This window comes from Dreissena polymorpha, chromosome 1, assembly GCF_020536995.1.
Source record: "Dreissena polymorpha isolate Duluth1 chromosome 1, UMN_Dpol_1.0, whole genome shotgun sequence".
Classification (NCBI taxonomy): domain Eukaryota; kingdom Metazoa; phylum Mollusca; class Bivalvia; order Myida; family Dreissenidae; genus Dreissena; species Dreissena polymorpha.
Window position 1 is genome coordinate 6,382,028 of NC_068355.1, and position 16,591 is coordinate 6,398,618.

At 36.3% G+C, this 16,591-nt stretch overlaps 5 long non-coding RNA genes across 10 annotated transcripts in view; 2 read left to right on the plus strand and 3 right to left on the minus strand.

The window, feature by feature from the left end:
- Positions 1–16,591, minus strand: part of LOC127869503 (uncharacterized) — a 99,339-nt gene that overhangs the window by 7,963 nt on the left and 74,785 nt on the right. The gene's annotated exons all lie outside the window — the stretch shown is intronic.
- The window catches only part of LOC127869478 (uncharacterized), an 82,243-nt gene that overhangs the window by 6,568 nt on the left and 59,084 nt on the right, over positions 1–16,591 (plus strand). The window lies entirely within an intron of this gene.
- On the minus strand, positions 2,202–5,219 carry LOC127869487 (uncharacterized). Its single transcript, XR_008044589.1, has 2 exons — positions 4,592–5,219; positions 2,202–2,887 (listed from the first exon to the last, which is right to left on the minus strand). It is a non-coding gene; the product is annotated as an uncharacterized LOC127869487 (long non-coding RNA).
- On the plus strand, positions 6,735–9,318 carry LOC127869509 (uncharacterized). The gene is made up of 2 exons (XR_008044628.1): positions 6,735–6,785; positions 8,284–9,318. It is a non-coding gene; the product is annotated as an uncharacterized LOC127869509 (long non-coding RNA).
- Positions 10,123–16,591, minus strand: part of LOC127869461 (uncharacterized) — an 80,636-nt gene continuing 74,167 nt past the window's right edge. The window contains exons 1-4 of one of the 5 annotated variants that reach the window (XR_008044577.1): positions 16,148–16,292; positions 15,452–15,563; positions 12,705–12,785; positions 10,505–11,155 (exon numbers count right to left, since the gene is read on the minus strand). This is a non-coding gene — a long non-coding RNA (uncharacterized LOC127869461). Of the gene's footprint in view, positions 10,270–10,504; positions 11,156–12,704; positions 12,786–15,451; positions 15,564–16,147; positions 16,293–16,591 lie in introns of those variants that run through there. The other 4 variants (XR_008044582.1, XR_008044576.1, XR_008044580.1 and 1 more) reach the window with 4 other exon arrangements.

Sequence of the window (16,591 nt, forward strand, 5' to 3'; positions counted from 1 at the left end):
GCAATTATACTTAAGTTATTTTAAGACTTCATACTAATGCAAGTAACTTGCAACTGTCTAACCAAAATCGGAGATGGTGGAGGGCAAAATTAATGGCTGTGCACCTTGAATTATCTATTCATACTCATACAATATAATGTTGATCTACAGTATCTTGTACAGCATGCATCTAATACTACAGCCAAATTTGCTTACAAATAATATTACAAGAAACACAAGTCATTAAAGACTTAACTTTATTGCATCAACCATTTAGCAGGAATAAAATATAAAGAGAAAAATTATGGCAATTTTTTCATCTGAACATGCAAGTCTTCATATACAATCCCATTGCATATAAAAACGACAGTTTACTATTTTTCCGTTCTATATGTCAGCATAAAGACAAGATGGTATTCACTGTGCAATAAAACACAAGCAATCATATTAAAATTGCTTTTAATTATATGAACTGTACCTTCACTAACATTCAAGAATTTTAATATAAATACATGATGAAAGATGAGCTTTTTTAACCAGGTTTTCCGAAGGAAAAAACTGGTTATTAGATTGGCGAATGCGGGCGGGCTGGCTGGCTGGCTGGCTGGCGGGCTGGCGGAACAAGCTTGTCCGATCCATAACTATGTCGTTCATTGTCAGATTTTAAAATCATTTGGCACATTTGTTCACCATCATTGGACGGTGTGTCGCGCGAAATAATTACGTCGATATCTCCAAGGTCAAGGTCACACTTTGAGTTCAAAGGTCAAAAATGGCCATAAATGAGCTGGTCCGATCCATAACTATGTCGTTCATTGTCAGATTTTAAAATCATTTGGCACATTTGTTCACCATCATGGGACGGTGTGTCGCACGAAATAATTACGTCAATATCTCCAAGGTCAAGGTCACACTTTGAGTTCAAAAGTCAAAAATGGCCATAAATGAGCTTGTCCGAGCCATAACTACGTCGTTCATTGTCAGATTTTAAAATCATTTGGCACATTTGTTCACCATCATCGGACGGTGTGTCGCGCGAAATAATTACGTCGATATCTCCAAGGTCAAGGTCACACTTTGAGTTCAAAGGTCAAAAATGGCCATAAATGTCCCTTGAGATATAACCTTTATATTTGGTATGCATGTGTATATGGACAAGGCCTTTCCATACGCACAACAATTTTGACCCCTGTGACCTTGACCTTGAAGTAGGGGTCTGCGTTTAGGTTTCGAAAAATGCTCATAACTTCTATGTCCCTTGAGATATAACCTTCATATTTAGTATGCATGTGTATATGGACAACGCCTTTCCATACGCACACAAATTTTGACCGTCCGTCCGTCCGTGTGTCCGTCCGAAAACTTTAACGTTGCTCATAACTTTTGCAATATTGAAGATAGCAACTTGATATTTGCCATGCATGTGTATCTTATGAAGCTGCACATTTTTAGTGGTGAAAGGTCAAGGTCATCCTTCATGGTCAAAGGTCAAAAAAAATAAATTCATGTGCATCTCATGGAGCTGCACATTTTGAGTGGTGAAAGGTCAAGGTCATCCTTCAAGGTCAAAGGTCTTTTTTTTTTTTTTCACCATCAAATTACCAGTCTGCCAAAGGCTACAACAAACCTCTACTTACAAAGTTCTCATTTTTAACCAGGTTTTCCGAAGGAAAAAACTGGTTATTTGATTGGCGAATGCGGGCGGGCTGGCGGGCGGGCGGAACAAGCTTGTCCGGGCCATAACTATGTCGTGCATTGTCAGATTTTAACATCATTTGGCACATTTGTTCACCATTATTTGACGGTGTGTCGCGCGAAATAATTACGTCGATATCTCCAAGGTCAAGGTCACACTTTGAGTTCAAAGGTCAAAAATGGCCATAAATGAGCTTGTCCTGGCCATAACTATGTCATTCATTGTGAGATTTTAAAATCATTTGGCACATTTGTTCACCATCATGGGACGGTGTGTCGCACGAAAGAATCACGTCAATATCTCCAATGTCAAGGTCGCCACGACTAAAAATATAAATTTTTTTTAAACAAACTTACAAAGGGGTTAATTTTGTTTGTTCATTTCAAAAGTTCAGTTTGAGTTTTCTCCCTTTATCAGATTTTTTTTTCACAATGAAAACCTGGTTTTGTGACAATTTTGTCCCTTGTCTTGTCTTAAAATAACTTGATACTTTGCAATGACCAAACAATACAACTCAACATACAAATTATCCAACAAAATATATTTTAATGACACAATATTTTTATTCAACAATAGGAATAGCTTAAGGTTGTAACATATTACACTAAAGTCACAGTGTCAATCTAAGCAAAGAGTAGAATCATAAAGAGATGTCCACAACGGATGATGTGCAAGCTGGCTCTGACTCAGATTTCCACATCAGTTGATGTGCAAGCTGGTTATTACAAGGATGTGAACAACCGATGACGTGCAAGCTCTAAGACAGATATCCACAACAGAGATTGTCCTTGCTGGCTCTGACTAATGTCCACAAGTATATAACATGCAAGCTATCTCTGACTGATGTCCTAAACATATGACGTGCAAGCTGGCTCTAACACAGATGTCCACAACAGATTACGTGCAAGCTAGCACTTACACGGATGTCCACAACAGAGGATGTGTAAGCTGGCTCTAACACTGATGTCCAAAAGAGATGACGTGCAAGCTGGCTCTTACACGGATGTTCACAACAGATGACATGCAAGCTAGCACTAACACTGATGTCCACAATAGAGGACGTGCAAGCTGGCTCTAACACGGATGTCCACAACAGATGACATGCAAGCTGGCTCTTACTCGGTTGTCCACAACAGAGGTCAGATGGGCAAGCTGGCTCTGCCTCAGATATGTACACAGAAGATGATGTTCAAGTTGGGAACACTGCTACAGCTATAAAATACAAAAACCATGTTTCATACTATCATATTATTTTACTACATGTATTTCTTCCACAATACAGAACATTATACTCATTATTAGCATTCTGCTATTGCTATCTGAAGGTTTACCAGATGCTATGTGTGAAGATAGTTCATACCAGAAATTAGCCGAAAAACACTTTTTAGACATAATGTGCATTCTGCTTTAAGATATATAGCTCAGAATTCACTGGTTAAATCAAATTTTTTGGACTGAATTGGCGTGGCATGCAGACAAAATGTCGAGTTTTGAAACTGTGTCGTATCTGGTGTTAATCTTGAGTTATTTAATTTGGTCAGTATATCAGATGTGTACACCTGTTATATGTTAACTGTAAGAGTTTAGAATGTCTTGACAGTCATTGTGTTTGTAATACATTGTGTTATCTTTCAGATTTATGTGACAGTTAAATATAATAATCAATAATCTTGTTCTGCATGCCGGTCAAATTGTTCCGTGGTAAACACCTACCCATTGTGGTCAACTCGTACCTGTTTTTTAGTCAATTTGTACCTACCCAAACTAAACCCGTACCCGATATACAGAAATAGGTGTAGGATGGTTAGCTTATAAGTCAAACTCATAGAGACAATTTTTATTTTCCTCTTGATGTTTCCACTTAAATTATCTAAGCATTGCTCACGCAAGTTGTCTGTTGCAGATATGTATAAGCAGCGAAAGTGTTGATGAAAATTGACACTTGTGGTTGATGTCTTTCAAGAATTTTACAATTGTGACAAAATAAGACAAATTAAACAAGTTGAATAGTTTGAATGAGGTACGAGTTGACAACAAGAGCACCGCATAACGGGTGCCACGCTCTGCTACAGGTGCTTGTCAGATTATTTTTTTTAGAGGTAACAATGACCTTGACCTAGTGACCCCAAAATGGGTGTGGCGTGTAGAACTCATCAAGGTGGATCTACATATGAAGTTTCAAAGTTGTAGGTGGAAGCACTTTGATTTTAGAGCCTATGTTAAAGTTTTATATTAGAGGTCACAGTGACTTTGACCCAGTGACCCAAAAATGGGTGTGGCGTGTAGAACTCATCAAGGTGCATCTACATATGAAATTTCAAAGTTGTAGGTGGAAGCACTTTGATTTTAGAGTCTATGTTAAAGTTTTATATTAGAGGTCACAGTGACTTTGACCTAGTGACCCAAAAATGGGTGTGGCGTGTAGAACTCATCAAGGTGCATCTACATATGAAATTTCAAAGTTGTAGGTGGAGCACTTTGATTTTAGAGCCAATGCTAAGGTTTTAGCACGACGCCTACGGCGGACGACGAGCTGGCTATGACAATACCTCGGGTTTTCTCCGAAAACGCCGAGCTAAAAATGGGTACGAGTTGACCAAGGTACGAGTTGCCTTTGGGATGAATTGCCTGTAAAGCCTTGTTCTTGTTCTTTTTAATTGAAGATGTATATGGTGCTGGACTAGAGCATACGACTGCCATAACAATAACTTGGCTCTCTACTAACTGAGCTTAAGGGAAGATGTTTCTTACACACAAACACTATATTTCATTATTTGACGACATATGATTATGACGTGTTTTTGCGGGTTTTAACAGAGACGTTTGCATATAGACAAACCGTGAAAACAACACTCGATACTCTTGAGCTGTTTTAATTGCATTAAAATTCATAATTCATGTATGTTAAATACTAACCTCATCGCTAATGTCATCAAAATTGATCACTCTTTCGCCCTTAAAAGGTTTTGTGTTAATGTGAAACAACCGTCATCATGATGACTGCATGAATGCTGGATAAGACGCGAGTTTTGATTGGTTCTTTCTAGGTGTCGGAACCAATCAAATTTTATCGCGTAACCACATAGCAACCCGAATTTCGTGCAGTAATTCAATGCTATTGAAAATCGCGCGGAGTAATGAATCTTCCGCGCGATTTTACATTAGCAACCCGCAATTTACATAGCAACCCGAGATTTGTACAGTAATTCAATGCTTAATTTTCGCGGAAGATATTTGTGTTCCGCGCTTTGTGGATTAGGTCCGCGCGATTTTATACACTACTATTTGTACAGAGTAGATAATATTAAGGTTCCGCGCGATTATTTGAGCCCGCATTCTCTACAGGGTTGAAAGATAATTGTTCCGACGGAAAATATATGAAAGTTCCGCGCTTTTTAGATTTCGATTTGTATGCAGTATTTTATGGCTATGCTGGCCTTGGTTTTTCGCGGAAAGTGAAAGTTCCGCGGAAAATGAAAATCCCGATATTTACTATATAAGTATATGTATTTTAGCGGGGGTCCCCTTTGGCTTTCCATAAAATCGAAATCTAAAAAGCGCGAAACTTTCATATATTTTCCGTCGGAACAATTCTCTTTCAACCCTGGAGAGAATGCGGGCTCAAATAATCGCGCGGAACCTAAATATTATCTACTCTGTACAAAAAGTAGTGTATAAAATCGCGCGGACCTTATCCACAAAGCGCGGAACACAAATATCTTCCGCGAAAATTAAGCATTGAATTACTGTACAAATCTCGGGTTGCTATGTAAATTGCGGGTTGCTAATGAAAAATCGCGCGGAAGATTCATTACTCCGCGCGATTTTCAATAGCATTGAATTACTGCACGAAATTCGGGTTGCTATGTGGTTACGCGATAAAATTTGATTGGTTCCGACACCTAGAAAGAACCTATCAAAACTCGCGTCTTATCCAGCATTCATGCAGTCATCATGATGACTGTTTCACATTAACACAAACAAGAAATATCTTTTAAAAAGATATACGGCGTTGATTGTGGTCGATGTTTATGAACGATCAAAAGTTATCTCTATGAGATAAAAAGTAGCGGATGCCTTTTTTCTGCGCAGTTGTTAGCTACATCATAAGCAAATCAATTACGGGGTGTTGTGCCAGATTTCGTGGCTTATTTTGCTTTATGTGATATTATTACTCAGATATCTATATTTACAGAATAGAAAAACACAAGAAACATGAAAATAAACGATTGCATATAGGTCAGCCGGCAATACTCGAATCTTATTTAATTGCATAATTATAGTATAGTGAATTATTGTGCTCATGCTTAATAAACTGGTCTAAATGGATAAATATTTCTAATTATTTTTATCAAAATTGGTCCTTATCATGCAAATGTTAAAACCATATTAAAAATCGATGATTGACATACCACAATAATATCGCCGAATATCTTTATTTAGTATCTTTCTGATCAAAACAGACTTCAAGTGCACAAAGTTTACGAGACGGCGTTTATATAAAGATTTCTGCAACTGACCGCAAACTGACCTTGATACCTTGCGGATTGGAATGCAATGCATTACAGTCAGTACGTTATTGTCAGTAAGACCGGTGTAACACAATGATCGCAACCCCTTCTGCGAACTCCGGTGATGAACTGTATATAAACTCTGACTTTCACAAATGGCCGGGAGTTGACCCGAAACCTCGCGGGTTGAAATGCAATGCAAGTAAGTACTAAATATGACAACATAGCTACTAGTATAAACGCTTTTGCGCTGGTAATTCTCTGAAAATAAAAGGTGAACGCACAAACTGTATTTATGTCGAAAATTGATTGTAAAACTGTTCTATCTATTGAGCCTTTTCATTAGAGATAAAATTGTTTCATGCAGTAAAACAGTGTTACAAAGACGCGGATATGTTTCCAATGTTATGGTGTTATACTCAAATCAGCCAATGGAATAAATGAAGTGTATTCATTCGTACCTAGCCGCGGGAAATTTTATTTGAGTATTATTGGACACTTACAAAGGTCAAGTCAGGGTGAAAAGCTGGCTTATTCAGCTAACGCCGAAAAATTTTAAGGGCGAAAGCGTGATCAATTTTGATGACATTAGCAATGAGGTTAGTATTTAACATACATGAATTTTAATGCAATTAAAACAGCTCAAGAGTATCGAGTGTTGTTTTCACGGTTTGTCTATATGCAAACGTCTCTGATTAAACATAAACACCCGCAAAAACACGTCATAATCATATGTCGGCAAATAATGAAATATAGTGTTTGTGTGTAAGAAACATCTTCCCTTAAGCTCAGTTAGTAGAGAGCCAAGTTATTGTTATGGCAGTCGTATGCTCTAGTCCAGCGCCGTATACATCTTCAATTAAAAAGAAAAAGAACAAGGCTTTACAGGCAATTCATCCCAAAGGCAACTCGTACCTTGGTCAACTCGTACCCATTTTTAGCTCGGCGTTTTCGGAGAAAACCCGAGGTATTGTCATAGCCAGCTCGTCGTCCGCCGTAGGCGTCGTGCTAAAACCTTAGCATTGGCTCTAAAATCAAAGTGCTCCACCTACAACTTTGAAATTTCATATGTAGATGCACCTTGATGAGTTCTACACGCCACACCCATTTTTGGATCACTAGGTCAAAGTCACTGTGACCTCTAATATAAAACTTTAACATAGGCTCTAAAATAAAGTGCTTCCACCTACAACTTTGAAACTTCATATGTAGATGCATGTTGATTTGTTCTACACGCCACACCCATTTTGGGGTCACTATGTCAAGGTCATTGTGACCTCTAAAAAAATAAATCTGACAAGCACCTGTAGCAGAGCGTGGCATCCGTTATGCGGTGCTCTTGTTGTCAACTCGTTCTTCATTCAAACTATTCAACTTGTTTCATTTGTCTTATTTTGTCACAATTGTAAAATTCTTGAAAGACATCAACCACAAGTGTCAATTTTCATCAACACTTTCGCTGCTTATACATATCTGCAGCAGACAACTTGCGTGAGCAATGCTTAGATAATTTAAGTTGAAACATCAAGAGGAAAATAAAAATTGTTTGGGTAGGTACAAGTTGACTAAAAAACAGGTACGAGTTGACCACAATGGGTAGGTGTTTACCACGGAACAATTTGACCGGCATGCAGAACAAGATTATTGATTATTATATTTAACTGTCACACAAATCTGAAAGATAACACAATGTATTACAAACACAATGACTGTCAAGACATTCTAAACTCTTACAGTTAACATATAACAGGTGTACACATCTGATATACTGACCAAATTAAATAACTCAAGATTCACACCAGATACGACACAGTTTCAAAACTCGACATTTTGTCTGCATGCCACGCCAATTTAGTCCAAAAAATTTGATTTAACCAGTGAATTCTGAGCTATATATCTTAAAGCAGAATGCACATTATGTCTAAAAAGTGTTTTTCGGCTAATTTCTGGTATGAACTATCTTCACACATAGCATCTGGTAAACCTTCAGATAGCAATAGCAGAATGCTAATAATGAGTATAATGTTCTGTATTGTGGAAGAAATACATGTAGTAAAATAATATGATAGTATGAAACATGGTTTTTGTATTTTATAGCTGTAGCAGTGTTCCCAACTTGAACATCATCTTCTGTGTACATATCTGAGGCAGAGCCAGCTTGCCCATCTGACCTCTGTTGTGGACAACCGAGTAAGAGCCAGCTTGCATGTCATCTGTTGTGGACATCCGTGTTAGAGCCAGCTTGCACGTCCTCTATTGTGGACATCAGTGTTAGTGCTAGCTTGCATGTCATCTGTTGTGAACATCCGTGTAAGAGCCAGCTTGCACGTCATCTCTTTTGGACATCAGTGTTAGAGCCAGCTTACACATCCTCTGTTGTGGACATCCGTGTAAGTGCTAGCTTGCACGTAATCTGTTGTGGACATCTGTGTTAGAGCCAGCTTGCACGTCATATGTTTAGGACATCAGTCAGAGATAGCTTGCATGTTATATACTTGTGGACATTAGTCAGAGCCAGCAAGGACAATCTCTGTTGTGGATATCTGTCTTAGAGCTTGCACGTCATCGGTTGTTCACATCCTTGTAATAACCAGCTTGCACATCAACTGATGTGGAAATCTGAGTCAGAGCCAGCTTGCACATCATCCGTTGTGGACATCTCTTTATGATTCTACTCTTTGCTTAGATTGACACTGTGACTTTAGTGTAATATGTTACAACCTTAAGCTATTCCTATTGTTGAATAAAAATATTGTGTCATTAAAATATATTTTGTTGGATAATTTGTATGTTGAGTTGTATTGTTTGGTCATTGCAAAGTATCAAGTTATTTTAAGACAAGAAAAAGCTCATCTTTCATCATGTATTTATATTAAAATTCTTGAATGTTAGTGAAGGTACAGTTCATATAATTAAAAGCAATTTTAATATGATTGCTTGTGTTTTATTGCACAGTGAATACCATCTTGTCTTTATGCTGACATATAGAACGGAAAAATAGTAAACTGTCGTTTTTATATGCAATGGGATTGTATATGAAGACTTGCATGTTCAGATGAAAAAATTGCCATAATTTTTCTCTTTATATTTTATTCCTGCTAAATGGTTGATGCAATAAAGTTAAGTCTTTAATGACTTGTGTTTCTTGTAATATTATTTGTAAGCAAATTTGGCTGTAGTATTAGATGCATGCTGTACAAGATACTGTAGATCAACATTATATTGTATGAGTATGAATAGATAATTAAAGGTGCACAGCCATTAATTTTGCCCTCCACCATCTCCGATTTTGGTTAGACAGTTGCAAGTTACTTGCATTAGTATGAAGTCTTAAAATAACTTAAGTATAATTGCTGTTGTGTTATTATTAACCTTTTCCTGCTCTGAGGAAATTTTAAATTTTCTACATGCAAACATCATAAAACCAGAACAGCCTGCAAGTAACTCACAATCTGTTCAGGTTTTATGCTGTTTGCTGCTCATCAGTATCCATGGGTTGGAAACAAAGCCTTTAAAACTTTAATATAGTAAGAAAGGTCTTAAATTAAATTTATTCTCGAATGTGTCTTAGTGCGTTTTTGAGTGGTACAGGGTTAAATGTCTCATTTTGTTTTTGATTATCTTTGGTTTATTGAACATATATGAGCCTTGCTCTGTGAAATAGGGGTTTTATGCATGTGCGTTTAGTATCCTCCCTGATTAGCCTGTGCGGTCTGCCCAGGCTAATCTGGAGTGCACATGCATTAAACCCCTTTTTCACAGAGCGAGGCTCATATGTATTAGACAGTGCATTCAAATAATACAATTTAAATCTGAATATTTTATTTAGTTGCAATACTCAAAGACCTATCAATATTGATAGGTCTTTGCAATACTTTAAAGCTTACTATGTTTGCAGTTTTAGTGAAAACACAAACTTTTAATCAAAGAAGCATATAATGTGTATTACTCATTTAATCAACTTCCACTTTATTCCATACACGTGTTCGACTCTGTGACATTATGTTCTGTCAAAGCTTTTTATTGCAAATTTATTAAACATAAATTGGTAACCTTGGGTATCCAAAAGGAATCCAAATTTTACTAGCCATAGACTTTCCAAAATGCAATTGTTTCTGAGAAGTATTTTTCTCTAGAAGGTGGCAAAACTCCTAAGCAATTCCTTTTTGGGCTAATGGTAGGGCTTATGCGTGTAACACCCATTGACAAATTATTAAATATACATTGAAAGGTCATTGTTCACAAAACAGATCATGATATAACATGATGCAGCATTTTGTACTATATCAAATTAAATGTTGCTGAAAACAGTAGAATATTCAAATTATGGACATTTTATTCTGTTAATAATGCTATCTTTCTAACATTACAAATCAATAAAGCATGCTTAACAATAGCAGAACTCTTTTGACTTTTAATTATCTTTTCCAGTCTTTAAATCTTTACAAAATTCATTGTCCCACTAACACCATCTTAAAAACAGGTTATGGCTTCCAATTGTTAATCAACTATAAAGCATGAACAAAGGCACAAATATCGCAGTATCTTTTGCAAATGATACAAATGTCCATGGCCTCGATACTGAACAAAAAGCAAGATTTCTTGTCAGGCGGTAAGCTGAATCCTTGAGAACATTCGAAAAATGTCCATTTAATGCGCCACTGGGCCGTTCCTATTTAAATGGGCATCATGCACAGAACTTGGCCATCCAGGTCATATGTCCAAACATTTCAAGTAACTGTCACAGACTGCTTGAAGAACTAAACTGCTGATAAACAAGGACCTATGCTCAGATGTTGAAGCAGGACATGCACTGTGGGTTCCATCAACAGTCCAATCATTCTACATCATTCAGGAAATTCATAGGCAATGATCTTCAGCTCATGACGAGATTCTGGAAATCTGAAGTACTGCTCCATCATTGCTGACAAGACTCTACATGTTGAAATGACTGTGTAATGTTGAGTCCCTGAAATACAAAAGTAAAATTCATGCTAGAGTTTAGCCATATTAATTATGCTTGATTGCATTGAAAGCTTTATGCTTATTAAGACATTCTAGAGTCCGTTTTCTGGGAGTAATCAGTACTTTGTATATATGAAGATAAAGAGACCGCTAATAAACAGGGTTGAACCCAAAATGTTCCCATCACTAGGGGAACACCATATCCACTACGCCAGCCTGACAAAGTAAATGAAGTGAAGCTTCTAAGTTATGTCTCATTTGATTGTTAACAAGAGCACGCCCTGCAGGTTCAGACCTCTCATCTATTTTTTTTAAAGTTGAAGGGACCTATCTCAATACTTCAATCACAAAGGAGGGAGAGGTGGGGTGGAGAAGGGTGTATAGTGTGGTGGTGTGGTCATTTATTACACATCTTCCAAAAATGAAAAAATGATAAAAATAAATATTTGTGTTTTTTAGCCATGTTTAAAAAAAATGGGCAGGGGGTATAGTGTGAGGGTGTGGTCATTTATTAGATGATCTTTCAAAATGAAAAAAAAAGTACTTTTTTCTTTTTTTGGGGGGGGGCGTGGGGGATGGTTTGGGTGGAGTCTATTGTGGTATGTCAGATAAGAGTTGCTTTGTAACGCTTGTAAAGAAGTTATGGAAATTTTAGCAAAATTTAATAATTTCACCTTGAGAGTCATGGTCATTCAAAGGTCAAGGTAAAATTCAACTTGCCAGCTACAGTAACTTATGATAGCATGACAGTATTTGAAGTTTGAAAGCAATAGCCTTGATACTTGAGAAGTAAAGTAGATCAAAACACAAAATTTAACCATATATTCAAAGTTACTAAGTAAGAAAAGGACCATAATTCTGTCAAAATGACAACCAGAGTTATTCAACTTGTCCTGTACTGTCCCCTTATGATAATTTGCGAGTGTTCCCAGTATGAAAGCAATATCTATGATACTTTAGGAGTAAAGTGGACGAAAACACAAAACTTAACAAAATTTTCAATTTTCTAAGAATAAAAAGGGCACATAATACTTTCAAAATGCCAGTCAGAGTTACATAACTTTGTCTGCACAGTCCCTTTATGATAGTAAGTGTTGCAAGTATGAAAGCAATAGCTTTGATACTGTAGGAATAAAGTGGACCTAAACACAAAACTTAACCAAATTTTCAATTTTCTAAGTATAAGAAGGGCACATAATTCTGTCAAAATGCATGCCAGAGTTATCTAACTTTGCCTGCCCAGTCCCCTCATGGTAGTAAGTAAATAAGTTTTATACTTGATACTTTATGAGAAAAGTGGACCTAAACACAAAACATAACCGGACGCCGACGCAGACGCCGACGCCAAGATGATGACAATATCTCTTTTTTTTCAAAAAAAAAAGATGAGCTTATAAATAAAATGTAACATATTGCAAACTTGATTACACGATTTTTCATAAATACTCTTTCAGCTTTTTATTTATATATGAAGGCTAGGGTCACTTTCTGCGAGCCTTACAAAAAAACTAACTATATTTGCAATTGTCAAGACTCCTTCACATACAATTTACCTTTGCTTATTCCAATATCCTTTTGCCAACCAACATTGTGCGGTCACGTACCATACATGGTTCCACAGTTGTACAGAATTCCTACAAAATAAATGAAGTATACATTTACAATTCAAATTTCTTTTCAAAGAATGTGTAGGTAACTAAATTCCCTATACATTACTTTAATGTCATAAAATAAATTTCAAACAAGGGCTGTTTGTAAAACATGCATGCCGCCCATATGGATTGTCAATTGCTGTGGCAGCCATTGTGTGAATACGTTTTTTGGCACTGTGACCTTGACCTTTGACCTAGTGACCTGAAAGTCAATAGGGGTCATCTGCGAGTCATTATCTATGTACCTATAAAGTTTCATGATCCTAGGCATAAGTTCTTGAGTTATCATCCGGAAACCATTTTACTATTTTGGGTCACCGTGACCTTGACCTTCGACTTAGTGACCTCAAAATCAATAGGGGTCATCTGCGAGTCATGATCAATGTACCTATGAAGTTTCATGATCCTAGGCATAAGCGTTCATGAGTTATCATCGGGAAACCATTTTACTATTTAGGGTCACTGTGACCTTGACCTTGTGACCTGAAAATCAATAGGGGTCATCTTCGAGTCATGATCAATGTACCTATGAAGTTTCATGATCCTAGGCAAAATCGTTCTTGGGTTATCATCCGGAAACCAACTGGTGGACAGACATATGGACATTCGGACCGACATGTGCAAAACAATAATCCTGCTCTTCTTCGGAGGGGGGCATAAATATTTAACAGATGTATTTAACAAAAATTAACTTGATTCATCAAATTAATCAGTATCGAATAATAGACCAGTTTCACAATATGAACACCGATACTATTTATAGATATCAATCATATCACCTGACGCGTTGAATTGCAGAACAAGGCTGAACGTGGAACTGCATTTTCTTTTGCTATGCAAATTGCGTTGAATATCAAGATTATAATGCGCACTTGACACTGGTTACAATTAAGTCAAACATATGAATACAGACAACCATCACATGTCATGCTGTGTTAAGTAAAAAAATTGATAAGTAATTCAAATATAAAAATTATAACACCTAAATAATGATTCAAGGACATAAGTTATGTACTATTAGTGTATATTAATGAATTATATTTAATCTTTATATATAACAATAGATGTGTTCATCAGAAACACAATGCCCACTACTGCGCCGCTTTTAATTCTACATATATTTTTTTAACCTTTGACCTTGAAGGACGACCTTGACCTTGAACTTCCACCACTCAAAATGTGCAGCTTCATGAGATACACATGCATGCCAAATATCAAGTTGCTATCTTCAATGTTGCAAAAGTAATAGCCAACGTTAATTTTTTTTCGGACAGACGGACAGACTGACATCCTGACTGACTGACGGACAGTTCAACTGCTATATGCCACCCTTCCAGGGGCATACAATTTCCAGTTACCCATAAGCATCAGAGTAAATGTGGTCTGAAGACTAAACATCGATTATTGCACAAATCGAAGTCATAAATTAGCAGTATACAATACTAAGTATTGTAAGACTACAATTTTCAAAGGTAGGATGTGTACAATTTCATGAATTATAGAACGTGTAAGAGTTGAATCAAGCATCAGACAAAGTCCTATCAAATAGAAGAAAATGACACAAATGTTTAGCATTAAATTTTTGAAATATTAAAAATATATAGGTATAAAGCACTTTATAATTATGATAAAACTGGCTAATATGTATACAGTATTTAGTTTCTGACAATCTTTTTGGACAGATGACTTTCAATGTTGACAATATCTTTTATGTTCAGTAAAAGCAACAATTGAGTATTTGGCGTTAAATTATTCCAAGAAACAGCTACGCAATGCTACAACCATGAGACGCCATGGTCACATGGAGGTGTCATTAATTGTGTTAAATGACCAGATGACCAGATATCTACAAAATGTGGTTTATGACATCACGTTGTTATTTAGTATTTGTCTGCACAGTATCTGATCATAAAGAGGTTATGGGTTTGTGCTGAATACAGGGGAATTTAAACGCAAGATCTATCAATAAATAAAATAATTGATTAATCGCCCAAATAATGGAAAAACAAAGAGTGTCAGATAATCCAATAAGTTTAAGACTGTCAATTTACACACACTAAGAATTGAAAGCCATACTTGGAGTGTCAGAGTTTGTGCAAAAAAAAAGAATACAAACAAGAATACAAACAAGTACTTTAATCAAGAAAATGTATTTCATATATTGGCACTTAAAATGGAAAGTATATATTAAGTAATTAATGGCTATATCTGATGAAGTCAACTTGTGTTGGCAATATCATTAAGTAGATCTAGCTGAATGATCGAAAGCAGAGCGATATTGCGATGCACTATTAGAAATCTCTACACGTTCAGCCTCATTCTGGAATTCTGCAATCATTTGACTACCTGCTATATTGGCTTATTGTGAAAAGGGTCTATTCACTTATAAATACTTTAAAGAAGTAGATTTTCCATCACTCTACAGCTGTTGGGCTTTCTTAAAGGTATTTGGGAGTAAAATAAATCTACTCCAAGTTTTTATCACAAAAAACTTCCAACAAGTGGAGAATTAGCCGCATTTAGTGGATGATTTAGAAACATGATTAATTTAAATTAGATCTACATGTAATAGCTATTGAAAAGTTAAGTTATCCAGTTATTCTTGCTGCAATGTGGATAAGAATAATACAAACCAATAGCTGACAAACCTGATATCAGTGATATGTTGACCTTTGAAGTCGAAATTGAGACCTGAAATCTGTCTGTATAGAGAGGCACAATTTGTTTGGCATATCTTCAACCATTACTGGCAACACACACCTACAAAATTTATATATAAATTATATTAAAACATAAATTTATTAATAATTTTATTTATTAATTTATGACGAAATGTTTAAATCTAGGTCAGCTATAACGAAACTAAAAACGGATTAAAAACAATACCTTATTTTAATTAATAGGTTGAAAACAAAAATAAATGTATTAATATATTGATGTTCAACTGAACGAATACAAGACACAAGTACATTACATTACAATAAGTTATTATTTCAGTCGCATTCGGAGAAAACTGGGCTTAGTGCATGTGCGTAAAGTGTCATCCCAGATTAGCGTAAGCCTGTGCAGTCCGCACAGGCTAATCAGGCCTCAGGGACGACACTTTCCGCATAAACTTCATTTTCGGTAAGGAGGGACTTCCTTGAAATTAAAAATACCATAAAAGCGGAAAGTATAATCCCTGATTAGCATGTGCGGACTGCACAGGCTAATCTGCGATGACACTTTACGCACATGCATTAAGCCCAGTTTTCTCAGAACGCGGCTCATTTAATTAACAATTGTCAACATTATGCATATTATCGGATAGTTTTACACAATATTAAAAAAGTACAAATACAAACCTGGTAATACATGTAAATGATCGTATGCAATACAGTTATTGATCCCAATCTGATCTATTTCCGAATTATCTGCGAATCCATCGAGTAGAAACAATAACCATGCAATTCGCTCCGCCATCTTGAAACAACGCACTGATTGTGTTGCATTTGTTACAAAGTATCTGATTGGTTATTTCTAAGTATCGGATCCAATCAAATTTTTCGGGTAACTAGGGATTCTAACACCTAACAACCCGAGATTTGTACAGTAATTCAATGCTTAATTTTCGCGGACGATATTTGTGTTCCGCGCTTTTTGGATCTGGTATTTACTGGATTTTCTCTCTTTAATAGACTTCTTAAAATAGCATTCTACAATCTCCGCGCGATTTTAAACACTACTATTTGTACAGAGTAGATAAATAACGTTCCGCGCGATTAATTGAGCCCGCTTTTTCTACAGGG